The following is a 20,095-nucleotide window of genomic DNA, read 5'->3' on the forward strand; positions in this document are numbered from 1 at the left end:
AGGGAGAGAGGGAGCAAGAGAGAGAGCAAGAGAGAGAGCAATAGAGAGAGCAAGAGAGAGCAAGAGAGAGGGAGAGAGCAATAGCGAGAGAGCAAGAGAGAGAGCAATAGGGTGAGAGAGAGAGCCTGCGAACAACACAACATACACATCACCCCCTCCTGAGTGCGCTCGTTTGTATTTTTTACACCCAGGTACCACCAGGAGTGATTCCTGAGTGCAGAGCCAGGAGCAACCCCTGAGTATTGCCAGGTGTGGCTCCAAAACAAACACCCCCCTCTCCCAAACAACAACAAAAACCCCAAAACAAAATAAAACAAAGCCCAAAAAACCTCTCTAGGCCTAGGCCTCCAACCTTTAAAAAAAAAAAAGCTGGGTTGAGGAGATAGCTCAAAGGATTGGTGCATATGCTTTGCAGTTAGCTTAGCACCACATGCTCTGTCCCCTGAACACTACCAGGAGTGACCGTGGAGCCAAGACTGGCACCTGAGTACAGCTGCATGTTGCTCACAAATTTTCTAAAAAGTGAATTTTTAAAAAAGAAAAGAAAAAAGAAAAGTTTACTCTTTGTTTTTGGTATTATAAAAGCAATAAGAAAATACAAGCATGCAAAAAAAACCTCCACACCAAAATATTATATTCTCTATATGCCTCTTTCAGGTCTTTTTTCCCCTATATACAGGCCAAGCTGTGATCTGAGAGACACACAAGACATATTTAACACAATGAGGGTGCTGTCTGGGAAAGCAACAACTTTTAAGTCTTTCAAAACATTTTGTGAATGCAAATTTGGATTAAAGTGCCAATTTGAATCACTCAAACAAATGAAGCAATGAGAAACATAAAGTAGCAGACAGGGTCCTTTCATAATTTCAAACAATTAAACAACTCTTCTTTCTGTGAGGAGCTACCTGGTAAGATTACATTATCACGGCATAGATGAAAACTAGACAAAGCCCTTGGTCTCATTTATAGAATCTCTATACTTGTTATACACACAAATTTAATTTGATCAGTTTAGATCAGTTTTGTTAGTACTGTTTGTACAGAAATAAAAGTGAATGTTCTATTTAAAATATGGTATTTATAACTGCTCCTCCGGCTGTCCTTTATTTGTGGTTCCCCTCTCTATTTTACTACAAACTCCTGAAATGGCATTAATATTAGCTCTTTCAAAAAAGATGCCCAGATGCTCCTTCTATTCTTAGCCCTTAAAAAAAAAAGAAAGAAAAGAAAAAGAAGACCTTTCCCCCTAACCATCTCTTCCATCATTGTCTTATCTCCAAATACTTAAGGATAGAACAACTTCCCTGAGTCTAATCCTCTTGCTGTTGCCCTGTAATGCTCCCGATTCTAGTTGCCAGAGTTGGACAGATAGTACAGAGGGTAATGGTTTGTCTTGCACACAGCTGACCCAAGTTCAATCCCTAGTACTAAGATTGTCCCCTGAGCACCACCAGGAGCTATTCCTGAGCACAGAGGCAGGAGTAACCCCTGAGCATTGCAGGGGGGGACCCCAAAACAAAAACAATAAAACCAAAACTAATTGCCTACGAGGTATCTACAAAAGAACTGAAAAATAATAAGATAATATTTCCTCCAAAATGGTCTATTGCTGTTTTCTTTTCCCTGGACATTATAGTCATTAATGGTGTCACAGCATTGGTAGGTATTCAGGCTGGATCAACTCTGATCCCTCTTGATCTTCACATGCTACAGGCAACCGACAGGCTCTATTCTCTCATCTGTCCTCTCCCTTTGACAACAATAACCAATTTGAGTTCTGGATTTCATCATTCTTTGTCTGATGTCCTCATTGTATTATTCTTTTAAAAACCACATTCTTACCACTTTTTATACTTTTTTCTCAAGATCGTTGGGAGCGCTGAGCTGCAAATATAGTAGAAATACTTGAATGCAAGGCTGAGGACTGGGGAGGTAGCACATGGTTTAGTGGTGAATTTGTTGCCTGTGTCCAATCCTAGTTTCATTCCTGACCCTGCAAGCTCCCAGAGCATTGGCAGATGGAGATGAGGAGACCCTCAAGCATTGCTCAGTACAGTCTAGTAGACCCCAAGCACTGTCAAGGTGGCCCTTGGCATGACGGCCTCAGCAGCACCACATCCTTGGGCCCTTACACAGAACCATCTGGCTCAGTTTTCCAGGTATTTCCAGAAGTAACCCCGAGCTACATGAAAATACTTGGAAGGATACCCCCCAAATGCAAAGATGGGATACTGTCTTACAATTTAAAAAACCATTTCCTACATATCTATTCACATAATAACTGCCCAAAATTCTACAGTAATTTTCCATTTGTTTATGTTGTTTTGAGGCCACACTTGGGGAAGCTCAGGGTTTACTCTTGGCTCTGTGCTTAGGAATCACTCCTGGTGGGCCTCTGGGACCATAAAGGGTGGGGCATTGAACCCTGGCTGGCCACATACAAGGCAAGCACCTTAACTGCTCTACTATCGCTTCAGTCTCAAATTCTGTAGAATTCTTGAGGGAGGGGCAAAGCTCAGAGGTTCTGGGGTGGGGGAGGTATCTGATACTTCAGTCAAATACCAACTGCACAGTAAAGATACTGATCTTCCTCTTAAAATGAACCATATTATCCTCTTTAAAATTCTCATTATACGGGCTGGAGTACAGTAGGGAAGGTGCTTTCTTGCATGTGGTCCACCCAGGTTTAATCCCCAACACTGCCTATGGTATCCAAGCACGACCAGGAGTGACCCCTAAGTAGAGAGCAGAAGTAAGCCCTGTGTATCACAGGTTGTGGACCAACCAAAATCTCATTACAAGGTACTTATGGCTATTTGTGTATATATTTTCCTTTTCTTGCTCACTATTCTTAGCTCCTTGAAGTCAAAAGACATTTCTCATTCACTCCTGTCCATGCATGTTTCTTGAACAAAGAAATAAATGGTACTTTGCTACCCGGTTTAACTTAAAATAACTTTGAAAGGGACAGGAGCAGTCAGACAGAAGTGGCAAGTGACAAGTAACTAGATGAAGCAATGGGGGTGGGCGGGGGGGGGGGAGGAAAATAAAACCGAATGAAATTATTCAAAAAGCAAACAGGTCGATAGATGTTGCCGACACCACTGATTCTATTCTGAGAACAGAACAGCACCTTGACTGACATTGACACTAATTATTCCAAGAGAATGTTAGGTTACGTTCTGTACTCTCTACTCAAGAAGGCAAAGAAACAACAAAGATATTAAAAAGCATGCTGAAAATATATTCTTTAAATATTTTTCTATTATTCAGGAGCTTGATTATAGGACAAACAATCCTCATAAAAATTTCGAAAATAACCAAAGATAAACAGAAGAAGGACAAAATCTCATATACGAAGCCCGCACTAAAATAAATGTAAGCCATAGTAGCTATTATTTGAACTAAAAACAATGCTCAAGTTCTCAGATACCAAGAAAATTTGGCCAACTAGAATTTTTTTTTTGAGAGAAGAGAGAGAGAGAGAGATATTTTACTGTATCATTACATAAAGTTATCATTGAACTCTTTTTAATGTGACTAGAGAATAATAGTGGGGGAGGAGATGAGAAAATAAGGAGCAAAAAAAGAAAAGAGAGATGGAGGTGAAAGAGAAAGGGAATTGAAAATAAAAGATGTGTGTGTGTGTATGTATGAAATCAAGAAAGGAAGCATATCCCCTTATGCAGCCCCCCACCCCCCAAAATAAAACACCAGAGAGAAAGACTTATACATCCTTATACATGGCAGAGGAGAAATAGCAAGAAAACGAATGGCTCTTCTTTCATTTTCCCCTCGCCTGACTTCCTCTGTTCTAAGTGACTTCAGGCTGATGTGTGTACCCTTAGATGCAAGTGGAATTCCAATCAAGTCCTCCTACACATATACTTTATACCAACACAATCCTGTTAAAAGGATTATAATTGGTGTGCACCATTCCCTGCAATTTCAACATTTAAAAAATGAATAGTCTCACTAAGGACCAGATGGTGACATGTACTAATTAATCAGGCCTATTCAATGAATGAGCATATTAAAATGAACGCACCTATTAGACATGTGTTGCCGACGCTTCATCTTGAGGAAACCTCCCCTTAAATGGGTGCCCACAGAAAGTGCAGATTTACTGTGCAATACTCACAAGTGTCTTCTGCAATTATTTGCAGCAGCAATACCATCACTCTTGCATCTCCCTTTAGATCACTCGATGCTTCATGCTAAGTAGTCCGTAAGCCCTGCTATTCCTCTATAATCTATTTAACCTTCATGAATAAGAGCTAGATGAACATTGGGCTTACGTTTTTCTAATAAAGAGGAGACTTTACAAACTTACCAAGGTCATTTGTTAAAAGGACAACAGGTGAGGCATAGATCAAAGAAACTCTTGATCCAGCTCCTGTCCTCAACTGCCAGGCGGTGAAAGCCTTAGCATCCTTAGCTGAAAAATAAAACAGTGCAAATGGAAATCCAGCATGCTCTGTGTGTGGCAGGCCACCAGGGTCTCATTTTCTTTAAATATTGTTAGCTTTGGAGAGAAGGCACAAAATACTAGTAGGTTCTTTTTTCTTAAAGAAAGAAAATTCATGTGTTTTCTTAGTACCTCTTATTCATCACTGCTATTTTAAATTATCATTGGATCACCTCAATTCTGAATATATTCTAATAATAGAGAATTCCCAAAATCTCTCTAGACTTACTAAGGAAGACTAGGTTTCTGATTTGCTGAAGGCACTGAAAACCAAGCGGCTGATTTGGTATGAAAGCAGCAAGGGCGCAGACAAAGTTGATTCGGAGAGGAAAGGGGTACTGTGAGACAGGCCGAGATTATCTATCTGGTACACAGCAGGCAATGACAAAGAGTTCTTTTCCTGAGAACAGTATTATAAATGCTAGGGGAAATTTTAGTTTGCTCAGTAAAAAATAAACTGAGGGCCAGAGATAGCTCAAAGATCTGAACACATGATTTATATCTGGGAAGCACAAGTATGATCCTTGGCACCACATGTTCCCCTTGCAAGCGGCAGACCCTGGTTCCATTCCCAGCACACAGGTCCCTTGACTACTGACCAAAAGCCATCCCTGACCTCCCTGCAAACCACCCATCAAAAAGAAAATATATAAAGGGGAAACTAACTAACGATAAGTCTCAATATGGCCATCCTTTAATTTAGACGTTATTGTAGAAAATGTAACTTGGGGACATATCTTTAAATTTTAAGGCAAGATATATTACTTTTCAAAAAAAAAGCTTAGAGAGTTTTAATAAATCTGTGCTCACAATTTATGGCAATGGTTATTGCTTATAATCAGAATATTACTCAAAATAATTCTTAGGAAAGGGTAAGCCAAAAATAGAGACAAAATTTGTAGTTAAATGTTTCCCTTCTAGCAAAGTCCATTTAAATTTTCTTTCCCTGAGCTCCTGCCTAAAATTGAAAGGAGGAATTAGTAAATTATTCAAGCAGAGCTGACTTACTTTGGACATAATTAAACACCCAAAATAACACAAACACTTTCAAGAGACTCCTGTGCAATGATAATACTTTTTAAAAAATTATATTATTTTAGTTTAATAATTCTTGGGGGATTTTTATTACTTTAAAATTATTTATTTTATTATCATTATTTGGGAGGGAGTTTGGGACACACTTAACAGTGATCTGGGCTCATTACTGGTTTTACATTCGGGAATACTCCTGGTGCGCTCAGGGGACCAAAGAAGGTGCTAACGATTGAATCTGGGTCAGATGCATGCAAGGCAAGTGCCTTACCCACTGTACTATCTCTCTGGTTCTTACTTAATTTTTTTCTTCTATTTTTTCACTCTTAAGCCACTCCTTTTCATCTTATCTTAACCAGTAACTATTGCCATACATCATAAATAAATTTCTAAAATAAGAATATTTTGTGTTTAACAGATAAGTTCTTCTATGTGTCCTGTGGTCTAAGAATATACAAAATCCTAGCAGACAGGATACCCAAAGCAGACACAATGGCTAGCTCAAACAGATCAAGGGAACTATGTGTGGGAGGCAGGGGGATGGTTAAAGGTTGGAGTGCATGTCTGGGCCCTAGGCTGATCCCCAGCACTGCATGGCCTTCCGAGCACAGCTGCTGCTGGGTGCAATACTAGCAGCTCTGAGCACCATTCAGAGGTCCCCCAAACTAAGAGACCAGACAAACAAAAGGAACTATGTTAGAAAAATTAGAACCTGGTTAGCTGGAAAGAAAGCAATGGCTTCTACAGCCTAAATCAAATGGACAGCTTTCAGGCTGCTCTGAAAAATATCCATATTTAAGTTATGAAGAGCATAATTGGTCATTATTCCACAAACCCAGATGAAAAGACAGAAAACATGATTCACTGAAAATGTAGATACCAAGAATGAACATGGAGGACATGGAAGAAAAACATTAAAAAAAGGGCATGGCACTGCCCACTCTTATTTCACAGGTAGCTCTAATTAGAAGACAGTATGAATAGCAGAACCTAAGATTAAAACCATCTCTGACAAAAAGCAGATGAGTCAGATATACAAAGGAAACAAGTGTGGTCTGCGCACAAACATCTAGCACGGTCAGCACTGAAGCATCTACTTCTGGTTTTGCCTGTAAGACATAACTCTGAATTAGCCATTCAAAGAAAGGCAGGAAGGCAGGAAGGCAGAAAAGAAGGAAGAAAGGAAGGCAGGCAGGAAGGCAGGCAGGCAAGCAGGAAGGAAGGAAGGCAGGCAGACAGGAAGGAAGGAAGGAAGAAGGAAGGAAGGAAGGAAGGAAGGAAGGAAGGAAGGAAGGAAGGAAGGAAGGAAGGAAGGAAGGAAGGAAGGAGGGAGGAGGAAAAAAATTAGGCAAAGATTTTACATTCTCCACAAAAATTGACTCAAAATGGATCTCTGATTCTAGCCCCCGATTCTAAAAGTAAAATGCAACACTATAAAACTTCTAGAACACAGACAAAATCTAGATTAGTTTGGGTTTAACTATAACATTTTAGACACTACACAAAAGGCATGCATTACTGAATAAACTGATTCATTGGACTTGATGAAAATAAAAAAAACTTATACTCTAAAATATAATTTGGGTAAAGAGAAAAAACAAAGGTTGAGGCACCTGCCATTTGTTCATGTGACTGTAGCTCAAATTATGACTCAAGTCCTGTCACTACTCACCCTAAGTGGCACTAGGTGTGGCCCCTGATCATACCACCTGAAGAGGCTGGTGAACATATAGCTGGGTGTGGCTCCTGAGAACCATGTCTTCCCCACCCCCAAATGTAATGTCAAGAAAATTAAAAGACATGCCACATGTTGAAAGAAAAATATTTGCAGAAGATATTTGAAAAAAAAAGCTCTCTAAAATATAAAAAGAACAAAGAATTCTTAAAATGTGACAGACCTGGGACCAAGTTAGGCTGACATAGATGTCTGCTACTTTGAAATCAAAGACACAGCACTAAGTTGCTTCCCCCTGGACTTTTTAAGCACAGCTGGTAAGAAAATCCATTAAGCAAACTCTGCCAACCACCTAGACACTTTTGTTATCCTTAAAGCTTCTATCTACTGGGTGACCATGCAAGGACTCTGACTTACTACCATGAATGTCATACCACTAAGTCATAGAATAATTCTAAGGGGTAACTATTATTCTAACAAATGAGGAAGTACGGAATCAAAGGAATTAAGTTTCTAGCCCAACACCATATAGTTTTAAAGTATAAGTATAAAATTAAAAAATTATAACATGTAATATAGATTTTGGGGTTTTTTTGGGGCCACACCCAACAGTGTTCAGGTCTTACTTCTGGCTCTGTGCCCAGCATTCACTCGTGGCGGGGTTCTAGGACAATATGGAGTGCCTGGAATCAAATCTAGGATGGTTGTGTGCAAGGCAAGTGCCCTATCCTCTGTTCTATTTTTCTGCCCCAATACAGAAAATTCAAAATTTTCCATATATCCCCAACCACTGAGTCTAAACAATAGCAAAGAGGGATTTTCAAACTACCAAATAAAATAAAAAAGTGTATACTATTTTTATCCTTCAAGAAAAAGATGACTTTTTTTTTTTTTTTTTTGCTTTTTGTGTCACACCCGGCGATGCACAGGGGTTACTCCTGGCTCTGCACTCAGGAATCACCCCTGGCGGTGCTCAGGGGACCATATGGGATGCTGGAATTCGAACCCGGGTCTGTCGCGTGCAAGACAAACGCCCTACCTGCTGTGCTATCACTCCAGCCCCCGACTTTTCTTTCTTTCTTTTTTTTTTCTAACTAGAAACTATCAAACCAGCTAACAGATGGCAAGGGCATTGAATCAGATCTAATTTGGGTTGAATTCAAGTTTGATTACCTGGAGACAAGAAAGCAATTTACCTATATTAACATCAAATGCTTAATGTTGATAAAAATGTTATAGAAGTATGATCTACTAGAAAACTTTCTGAGTCCCCTCAGGCTAACGAGTTATAAAACTCTAGCAGAGTCACAAAACCTTCAGGATAAAGATTTAGCTAATGCTGTTACTGGTTGTGCCTAATACTATATGAGATGATGAGAGGATAAAATGAGATGTTTAAATTTTCAGGGATGTGGTGGAGGAGAGATGGTACAGGGGATAAGGCACTTGCCTTTCACACAGCCAACATGAGGAGCACAGTACCAGGACCAAACCCTGAGCACAACCGCGTGTGGCCACAAAACAACTTTTTTTCCCCTTTTAATTTGGTAGGTAAAATAATGGCCCAGCAAAGATGTCTATAAGTTAATCCCTGAGACATGCAGAAATGTCATTTCATATACCAATGCAGGTGTGATTAAATTAGAATCTTGAGGACAGTCTTCAGAATTATCTGGGTGAGTTTTAATGAGAGGGTCCTTGAAAGTGAAGGAGGAAAACATGAGAATAAGAGCAAGGGATATGACAGGAGAATGATTTTGAAGATGGAAATGGATCATAAGAGAAGAATGTCGGAAGTCTCCAGTTGGAAAAAAAGCAAGCAAAACAATTTTCTCCTTTAAAGCTTGTGGAAGAAACAGTCTTGCCAAAACTTTGACTCAAGCTGACTGAGACTAACTTCAGGCACCTGACCTACAGAACTGTATATTAATAAATTTGTGTTATTTTAAACCACTAAGTCTATGGTAATTTTTTAATAGCAGGGGTAGCAAAGTAATTTACTGTGTTTAGTCTTAGCTCTGACACCCTCACTAAGTGTTCTTAAGTTATTTATGTTTCTTAAGTTTAGTTTCCTGATCTGTAAAACAGGGATTAACTATATAAACTGACGGATGCTATAGAGAATACCTTCTGGGTGCTACTGGGTAAATGTCTAAAAATATTTTTTATTTTTATTTATTTATTTATTTTTAAATATTTTTAAAGAAAAAAAACCCACTATTACTTAGGCTACACTAAGGCATTAAAAATGCAATAATTTTTTTTTCTTTTTGGGTCACACCTGGCGAGGCACAGGGGTTACTTCTGGCTCTGCACTCAGGAATCACTCCTGGTGGTGCTCAGGGGAACATATGAGATGCTGGGAATCGAACCCGGGTCGACCACGTGCAAGGCAAATGCCCTACCTGCTGTGCTATTGCTCCAGCCCCCAAAAATGCAATAAATTTTAAAAACCTTTATGCAACTCATAATTTCCATATACACAAGAAATGTGCATGAGAACGTCTATCACAAAGTTACTGGGAATACACTGATGTAGAAGTTTTTACAGACAGTTAAGAGCTGAAATTCTTTTAGATCTCAAAGGGTTTTTTTTTTGGTTTTTTGGGTCACTCCTGGCTCTGCACTCAGGAATTACTCCTGGTGGTGCTGGGGGACCATATGGGATGCTGAGAATCAAACCTGGGTTGGCTTCGTGCAAGGTAAATGCCCTATCCGCTGTGCTACTGCTCCAGCCCCAGATCTCAAAGTTCCTAGGGGGAAAAAGCAGGATGTTTGAAATTCAATACCCCAAATCAAATATTCAGTATAAGGTCAAGACTTGAAATGTAGGGACAGATTGCCCAGTGATAAAACCTTGTCCTACTCCCACCCTAACAGCCAACAGTGCCTAGTCCCGGTCCTGTCCCATATGCCAGACATATGGCATATGTCTAGATCTTAACTTCTGCTGCTTCTTTTATTTTATCCCCTAAATTTTAATTAAAAATTGTTTTCATTTAGGTATTATGATTTACAAAAAAATTTCAGGCATACATGTTCCAACTACAATCCCACCACCAATCCCACTGTCAGTGTCCCTCTACCAATGTCCCTGGGTACCCCTCTACCTCACTCTGTATCAGTCAGATTTGTAAATTTAAATATTGTAGTATGGGTTTCATGCTTATAGTCATATTTGATCTTATGGCTTAAATAATTAGAGATACCATGACTCTATACCAACGTGTCCAAGGCCCTGCCATTTTCAGGATCCTATCTTACCTCCAAATTGCTTCTTACTTCTACTCCCCCCCCCCCCCCCGCATCCCCTCCTCTTCTCTCCTTCTCTGGCCTTTCCCCCTCTAGGACCAATCAAAGATCTGTCCACCTTTGATATCTTATATTCCTCTGTCATGTTATTCTATACATCACACGAGTGATGGGCTGGAGCAATAGCACAGCGCTGGTAGAGTGTTTGCCTTGCACATGGTTGACACGGGTTTGATTCCTCTGCCCCTCTTAGAGAGCCCAGCAAGCTACAGAGAGTATCTCGCCCACACGGCAGAACCTGGCAAGCTACCTATGGCGTATTCAACATGCCAGAAACAGTAACAACAAGTCTTACAATGGAGATGTTAGTGGTGCCTGCTCAAGCAAATCAATGAGCAACAGGATGACAGTGATATGGTGATACACATGAGTGACAACATTCAATATTTGTCTTTCTGACCTACTTCATTTAACACAATATCCTCCAGTTCCAGTGAAATGCATGATTCCCTATGATTGCGAAGGATTCCATTGTATATAGATATCTCACCCTCATTATCCACTCATCTGCCATTGGACATCTGGGTTGATTCCATATTCTAGGTATTACACTAAGTGTTGCAATAAGCAAAGGTCTGTGAGACATCACCTCACACCACTGAGAATGGCATATATAAAAAGATAAGAAACAACTTGTTTTGGTAGGGATGTGACAAAAATGGAACTCACTGTAGGTAGGAATGTTGTCTGATTCAGCCACTATGGAAAATGGTACAGAGATTTCTCAAAAATAAATAAATAAATAAATAAATAAGAACAGCGCTGCATACAATCCAGTGATTTCAATCTTGGTCTCTACCCCCAAGACACAAAAATGTTCATAGATCTTGTGATCTCATACAGGATCATGTAACTGAATACGAGTGGAGGGGAAGTGGGGGGAGGGGAGATGTCATAAAATTTTGGCAACAGTGAAAGGTTTCTGAATGGTCAAGAACCAAAAATTAATTAATTAATCAATCTTTGGCACACTGCAACTAAATGTGAACAAGCACCACAAGAGAAAATAAAAAGAAGTGTCTGGTACCTAGTCATCATAGCCACCAAAAATTGGGGGAGGGGAACAAAAACTAAAAATTAAGTCAAGACTGGTTTGATTTTATTCTTGGGTGTTTTGTCTTTCAGAAAAATGTGACTTTCCATGGCCAAAGAAAGATAAGCTAGAAGACAGATCCCTCTGATCACATAACTTGACTAATAAGTTTACAAAGAACTGAAATGATTTGATTTGTTACTTATACTAAGACAGCTCATGCTTGAAGCAGATTATTTCCTGGGTTTTCTATCTCCAGATATGTCCTATTTTGTTACCATAGGGATCAACAACTGTGGCCCAGGAGTCAAATTTGGTATACCATCTGTTTTGGTAAATAAAGTTTTATTGAAACATAAGCACACCATTACATATATATAAGAAAAGGAAGTTTTGATCATAATATGATCATAATTTATTATTATATAATGAAAAATATTTTCTTTATTTAATTAAGTAATATTAATTAAGCATTAATTAATATTTACCAAATACCTTAATCTACTGGCATTACATACTACTACTTCCTTTTAAACCATGTTTTCTTACGGTCAATATTGGAAAGGAACTAATGATCATGCCTTGGGTATAAAGGTATGCCAGTAGGCACCAGAGAGAGAAAATAGTGGGTAAGGCACTTGCCTTACATGTGGCCAACCTGGGCTCAATACATGGAGCTTCATGTTGTCCTTTGAGATCCACCAGGAGTGATCCTTGAGCACAGACCAAGAGTATAGCTGGGTGTGACAACAAAGAAAAGAAGGAAGGGAGGGAGGGAGAGATAAAAGAAGGGAGGGAGGGAAGAGGTGAAGGAAGGACCAGGAATCTAAATACAAGAAATGAAGGACTGGTAGAAAAAAAGATATGCCAGGATTAAAAATGTATAACTATGAGATTTTAAAAATAAACATATTTAGAAAGCATTTTTATTTCCATTTTTACAGCTGAAAAAACAAGACTTAAGTAAAGTGAATCTCCAATGTCAGACCATTAGAAGTATTAGGAGGTCTGAGATGGGACTTTAGCTCCAGGCTTCTCGGTTTCTTAGGGCATCTTTGCATCACTTCTCCTACCTTATAAAGTCTTGAACTCAATTATCTCTATTGAGTATTTATTAGATAACTGTGCATCTTAAATTACTACTGGTTCAAGTATTTTGGATTCAAAGTTCCTCTTGAGAAAATTAAAGTTTGCCTTTTCTTCATGTATTTTCCATGGGGAATTAGAATTGCCTTAGGTTTGAACAAAAAAGATACTAACCATACTCCTAATTTTAAAAACATATGTCGATTCTGCCACTCATGCAGTTTTGTTACTTAATGTGTACAAATCTCCCTCAAATTCAATACTGTAGAATAGTGACATATCTAGTACTGGAGCGATAGCACAGCTGGAAGGGTGTTTGCCGACCTGGGTTCAATTCCTCCGTCCCTCTCAGAGAGCCAGGCAAGCTACCGAGAGTATCCCACCCACACGGCAAAGCATGGCAAGCTACAACAAGTCTCACAATGGAGACGTTACCGATGCCTGCTCGAGCAAATCGATGAACAACAGGACGACAGTACTACAGTGACATATCCGAGACTCATGAGAGAATTAGATTAAAAATACTTTTCTTTTCTTTTCTTTTCTTTTCTTTTCTTTTCTTTTCTTTTCTTTTCTTTTCTTTTACTACATTTAGTTTATTCCAAAAGTCAGTTTGGCTGCAATATAATATGACATAAGCCAAACAGAGCATTTTCGCTTTCTGTTCCCATGACTAAACCTATATTTCCTGTATGCACATCATCTACAGACAACAACTGAGGGCAATCCTAACCCAGAAATCCTATGAAAAGGTCATTTGGGACTGGGGAGATAGAGCAAAGGTCTGGAGCAGATGCATAGCAAGTTCAAGGCTCTGAGTTCAACTCCCAGCATCAATGCCTTCTGAGTACTATCAGGTACCCTGGTGGCCCCAGCGCACTGCAGGATGTAGCCTTGTCAACCCCCAAGCAACACCAGGTGTGCCCTGGTATCCGCACTGGGGCTAAGCAGCACATTGCTGCGTCCTCATACTGAATTATCAGGCTTGCATGGCCAGGCTGAGAACTGCTGGGAATGATCCCTGGAGCCTCTGAGAATCAGTAGGAGGTCTGATGCTTGGACCCTTCAGTGTGAGGGATTATTACCTAGGCCACCTTAGTGGTGCTTGCAGTCCTCAAGGATCTCCAGGGCTGCACTCAGTGATGCTTGGGAGTGTCATTTGGATGCAAGGCCTGCACTTTAACCCCAGTGCTAGATTTTTTAGCTCCACAATGAGAAGCTTTTTATGTTTTTTTTTTTTTTTTTTTTTGCTTTTTGTGTCACACCTGGCGATGCACAGGGATTACTCCTGGCTCTGCACTCAGGAATTACCCCGGCGGTGCTCAGGGGACCATATGGGATGCTGGATCAAACCCGGGATGGCGGTATGCAAGGCAAACGCCCTACCTGCTGTGCTATCACTCCAGTCCCCAACAATGAGAAGCTTTTTAAAGGAACATATAAATATAGAATTTCAAGTGGTGGTAGAAAATCTTTAGTTGAATAAAAGACATTTTGAATTATTACAATTTCTATAATCAATGTACTTTCAAAGCAGTGCATATGAATTCAGAAAAGACTGAAATTCTGTTAACCAGAATTTATCATTAAATACACTTATGCTCTATCAACTATTTGTGTTTTTTCCCCCTTTGGTGGGGGATATTCAGCAGTACTCAAGGATTACTCCTGGTGGGGACCAGGGGACCATATGTGGTGCTGGAGGTAAAACCCAGAACAGCAAGGCAAGGGCCTCAAACTCTGTTTTTGGAAAAAGGAAATAAATGTCAAGATTTTTTTTTCTTTAAATCAGACTTTAGGGAAAGCCAAAATAAAAATTAGAAATGGTCCCTGACCTTAAGGAAATAAGCTTAGGAAAGTTAATATATATATAAATAATAACTAGTACTTAATTATCTATAAATAAGGACTTCTGAAAAATGAATATGACAAATAGTACTCCATGACCTACAGATAAAGTTGTAAAAAATGAAAAATTGCTTTCACAAGAAAAATTAAAGGAGATATTATAAAGAGGTGGCATAAACTTAGGCTTAAAAATTAGTAGGGAATTTATTTTTCATTTTTGCTTACTAGGGTATTATTTACAATAATAAAATTCACCAATTCTAAGTGTACAGTTGATAGTTGTGGTATGTAATTGTGCAACTACTACAACTAAGAAGAGAGCAATTAACTCACTCAAAAAAGTCCCCATGGGGCCAGAGTGATAGCACAGCGGGTAGGGCGTTTGCCTTGCCCTCAGCCAACCCAGGTTTGATTCCCAGCATCCCATATGGTCCCCTGAGCACCACCAGGAGTAATTCCTGAGTGCAGAGTCAGGAGTAATCCCTGTGCATTGCCGGGTGTGACCAAAAAGCCAAAAAAAAAAAAAAAAAGTCCCCATACGCCCCTTCACACTTGCTTTTTTTCCTCTCCAAATTCCTGGGCCCAACAACCTGCTTTCATTGACTAAAACATTCATTTTCTAGAATTTCATATAAATCGAATCATATAGTATAGAAATATTTAATCTCTTTCAGTATAGTTTTTTTGAGATTCATTCATGTTGCTTTGTCTTCTAGCTTCTTGTTCCTCTCTTTACTGCTAGTAGAATTCCATGGGATGTTTATACTAAACACATAATTTGTAATTTATATTATGTTTAAAACTGAGTTTTTTGCTATTAGAATAATGCTGTTATTAAATGGTTTTTAGCTATTATAAAAATGCTTCTATAAACATTAAAGCACATTTTTGGTGAGTATGTGTTTTAATTTTGCTTAAGTTAACATCTTATGTGAAAATGTAGGGTTTAATGGTGAATGTATATTTAACTATATGTTTCTGCCATCTGCCATGTTGTATTCAAAGTGCTATATTATTTTGTATTCCTACTAGAATACCATGAGGTGCTGGTCATTTTTTAAAATTTGCATTTGCCAAGGACGGAGAGATAGTATACGGGCTAAGATGTTTGCCTTGCACGTGACCAACTCCAATTAGATTCCCAGCCACATATGATCCTCCAAAAACCACTGGAGTGGCTCCTGAGTACAAAGTTAGGAGTAGCCCCAGAGCACTGCCAGGTGTGGCCCAAAATCAACCCAAAAAATAATAAAATAAAACTTTTCTTAGAACAAATGATTTTGGACATTTCTCCATCTGACTATTGATCATTCATATATCTAATATGAGGTGTCCAAATCATCTATCCATTTAAAAATTGAGTTGTCTTCCTGAGACAACTTCTAAATGAAAACCCTTTCTCAGATATATGTTTTATAAAATATTTCTCCCCGTTGATAGCTGGCCTTTTCCCAATTGATGGTTGGCCTTTCTGTTTTCTAAAGTGTCTTATAAAAACTAAGTAATTCTGATAAAGGACAATTTATCAATATTTTCTTTTAGTTTGTGCTTTTGATCTACACTTTAAAAAGTTTTTGAAAAATGCATCTCACAGGGATTTTCTCCTATGTGTCCTTCAAAAGCTTAATGGCTTTACTTTCACATTAAGGTGTAAGATCCAGTTTGAACCCAATTTTATATACAGTATATGGTAAAGATTTAGGTTCATTTTACCTCATACAGATGGTCCCTTGTTTTGGCATTAGTTATTGAAAAGACTCCTTCATTAAATTAACTTGGCACTTGTAAAAAAATCAATTTTTCATATATGCTTGGATCTATTTTTGGACTCTCATTGATCTATGTGTCTATCTTTTTGTCAGTATCCTACTGTTGACTACTATATTCTTACATTAAATAAAATCAAGTAGTTTAAGTTTTCTAACCTATTACCAAATGGTTTAGCTGTCCAAAATAGTTTTAGCTATTACAGGTCCTTTATCTTCAAATATACATTTTGTTGTTGTTGCTGTTGTTATTTTTGGGTCACACCCGGCGATGCTCAGGGGTTATTCCTGGCTCTGTGCACAGGAATCACTCCTGGTGGTGCTCAGGGGACCATATTGGGATGTTGGGGCTCAAATCTAGGGCCTGCTATGGAAAAGGCAAGTGCTCTACCCACTGTACTATCACTCTACCCGCAAACAGAAATCTGAAAATCAGTCTGTTACATCTTTACAGGAGACTGCTGAAATCTGATTTGGATTGTACTGAGTTAATTCTATTCGGGGAGGACTGTCATCTTAAAACTTGAAGTCCTCCAAATGATGACACAATATACTGGACTGTTTATTTAGGTCTTCTAAATAATTTACGGTGGCAAAGTTTTTACTTTACAGTGTAAAAATCTTCAGGTCTTTTAAATCACTGTATCACTGTCATCCTGTTGCTCATCGATTTGCTCGAGCGGGCGCCAGTAACGTCTCCATTCGTCCCTGTTGTGTTCAGGCCCAGGGGAATGAGGCCCATTACTGTTACTGTTTTTGGCATATTGAATATGCCACAGGCAGCTTGCCAGGCTCTGCCATGCGAGATTTTGCATTGCTCTCTAAAAACAATTTCATCTTAAACATTTTGGTTTTTTAATTGTAAGTGGTAATTGATCTTCACCCCTCCCCCACCACACTGGAACTGGAGAAATCGTACAGAGGTTAAGACATATACTTGACCCCAGTTAGATCCCTGGCACCACATGATTATCTAAGCATCACTGGGTGCAGCCTTAGAGGACCCAAGTACCACAAGCATGGCCCTGGTATTTGGCACTGGAGGCCATAAGGAGTACCACACCTATGAGCCCGAGCATTGAACTGTCAGGCCCAACTGGCTAAGAGTTTCCAGGAGTGGTCCTGGGGCCAACTGCATGGCAGGTCTACTCCACTCAAAAAAATTCATATTTTATGTATACTGTTGTCCCATTGCTCATCGATTTGCTCAAGCAGGCATCAGTAACATCTCCATTGTGAGACTTGTTACTGTTTTTGGCATATCGAATACGCCACGGGTAGCTTGCCAGGCTCTGCTGTGCAGGTGAGATACTCTCGGTAGCTTGCCAGGTTCCCTGAGAGGGGCAGAGGAATCGAACCTGGGTTGGCTGTGTGCAAGACAAACACCCTACCTGCTGTGCTACTGCTAGTATTTATTTAAAAATTGGTTTCATATATTGACATTGATTGTGTATACTATAATTTTGCTAAACTCATTTTTAATATAAAATTTTTTAAAATTAGGGTAGAAGTACAGTGAGTGGGGCTTTTTCCTTGCATGCAGCAGACCCAGGTATGATCCCCAGCATTCCATATGGTCCCCTGGGTCCCCCAGGAGTGGTCCCTGAGCGAAGAGCCAGGAGTGAGCCATGGCACCACCAGGTATGGCCCAAAAATCAAAACAATTTTTTAAAATCATTTTTTTAGGTGCTGGAGATTGAATTTAGAATCTCATACAAACAAAGCAAGTTTCTACCACTGAGCTACATCCCCAATGTCATTTTATTTTATTCTTATTTTTTAGGGTTTTCTACATACATGATCATGCCACTTGTAAATAAAGCAATTTTTGATTCCTCCTTGCCAACCTGTAAACCTTAATTTTTTTGTGATTGCTTGTTTTGGGGCCATACTTGGTGATACTTCTGCCTCGTGGTCAGGGATCACTCTCAGCGGGGCTCAGGGCACCATATGTATTGCCAGAGATCAAACCCAGGTTGGCTGTACGTAAGACAACTGCCCTACCCTCTGTACTCACTCTTCAACCTTGTATGCCTTTATTTTTTTGCATTATTACACTAGTCAAACTTATAGAACATTAACTGAAGTTGTTGTAATGGACATCTTTGTCTTACTTTTTTTTTTTAAAAAAAGATAACCTCAATTAGGCTGAGGAATTTACCTTATACCACTGCTTTGATACATATTTTTATCATGGAAAAGTACCAAATTTTTTCAATGTTTTCCCTGCATTTATTCATTTATTGAAACAATTGTGCCTTTTTCCCCCCTCTTACACCTAAATGTGAATTATATTGTCAGATATTAACCCAACCATGCATTTCCAGGATAATTGTATTATCCATTTTATTTATTGTTGGATTCAATTAATTAATATTTTAAAGGAATTATGCATCAATTCTCCTGATGAATACAATATGCAGCTACTTTTTTCTTGGTATTTTTCTGGTTTTGAAATCAGAATATTATCCTCATAAAATGTGCAGGAAAAAGTACTTCCTCCCCACACATTTCCTGAAATTTTTGTACAGTTATGGTAGGGTATTTTTTTAATATTTGATAGAATTCACCGGTGAAACTAGGTGTAGGGTTTTCTTTTGGGGTATTTTAAAACATGAATTAAGTTTCTCAACTGTTACAGGGCTTTCTAATGTCTTCTTCGATAAATCTGGACAATTTACATTTGTCAAGAAATGTTCTCCTTACATATAGGCTGTTACATTTATTAACATCAAGTTTTGCATAATGTTCTATTATCCTTCTATTAGCAAAGCCTGCAATAATGTTCCTTTTTACATTTTGAATATTAATAATTTGTCTACACTCAGTAATTTTTGGGTTTGTTTGGGGGTCACACCTGACAGTGCTCAAGGCTTACTTCTAGTTCTATGCTCAAGGATCCCTCCTGGTGGACTTGAGGGACCATATGGGGTGCCGGGACAGAACTCAGGTCAGGCACATGTAAGGCAAGTGTCCTATAGGCTGTTACTATCTTTCTGTCCCCTTCACTCAGTAACTTTTTCTAAAAAAAAAACAGCTTTGGGTTTTACTGGCTTTCTTCTTCTTTCAAAAAACTGAATAAGAACCTCTGTCACATATGGGACATAGAGAAACATAGTAAGGGGGCAACAAATGGCGAAAATAATCGAAACTGGAGATTTTGTTTATGGAACTGAGCTTACATAGGAGGGGAGGCTGTCAGGAGGGGCCCTTGTGGTAGGAAGCAGACACCCTGGTGATGAGTGTAGTAATGGAATTAATATGTTGGCTGGAGCGATAGTGCAGTGAGTAGGGCATTCGCCTTGCACGAGGCTGACCTGGGTCCAATTCCTCCGACCCTATCGGAGAGCCTGGCAAGCTACTGAGAGTATCTCCCCCACAAGGCAGAGCCTGGCAAGCTACCCGGGGCATATTCATATGCCAAAAACAGGAACAACAAGTCTCACAATGGAGATATCACTGGTGCCCGCTCGAGCAAATCGATGAGCAATGGGATGACAGTGATACAGTGATATTAATAACTAATAATTATTTTGGCAATGGTGTCATGTACACTTGAAAAAAAATCTATTCTATCACTAGTTGGTTCTATGGTCTTTCTACTACATTGTTTTGTTTTGGGGTCACACCTGGTGATACTCGGGGATTATTCCTGGCTCTTCACTCAGGGATCACTGCTGGTGCTCAGGGGACCAGATGGATTGCTAGGGACTGAACCTGGGTCAGCCACATGCAAGACGGCCTTACCTGCAGTACTATCACTCTGTTAGAACATACTATGTTCTAACAATATCAATTTAGATTAGGAGGTTCATAACACTTTTGGATAATCTGTTTGATGAGAGTTTTTCAATTTTCTTTTTTAACTGCTA

General features: G+C 39.2%; 1 protein-coding gene across 4 annotated transcripts in view; it reads right to left on the minus strand.

Annotated features, from left to right (window-relative positions):
• PEAK1 (pseudopodium enriched atypical kinase 1) overlaps window positions 1-20,095 on the minus strand; it is a 270,744-nt gene that overhangs the window by 89,886 nt on the left and 160,763 nt on the right. Inside the window, exon 5 of one of the 4 annotated variants that reach the window (XM_055130597.1) lies at window positions 4,337-4,441. The exons of the other annotated variants lie outside the window; for them this stretch is intronic. The gene's annotated coding sequence lies outside the window, so the exon portion shown is untranslated. The remainder of the gene's footprint in view (window positions 1-4,336; window positions 4,442-20,095) is intronic. 4 annotated transcript variants of the gene reach the window in all.

The sequence above is a fragment of the Sorex araneus genome, chromosome 3 (assembly GCF_027595985.1).
Source record: "Sorex araneus isolate mSorAra2 chromosome 3, mSorAra2.pri, whole genome shotgun sequence".
NCBI classification, from domain to species: Eukaryota; Metazoa; Chordata; class Mammalia; order Eulipotyphla; family Soricidae; genus Sorex; species Sorex araneus.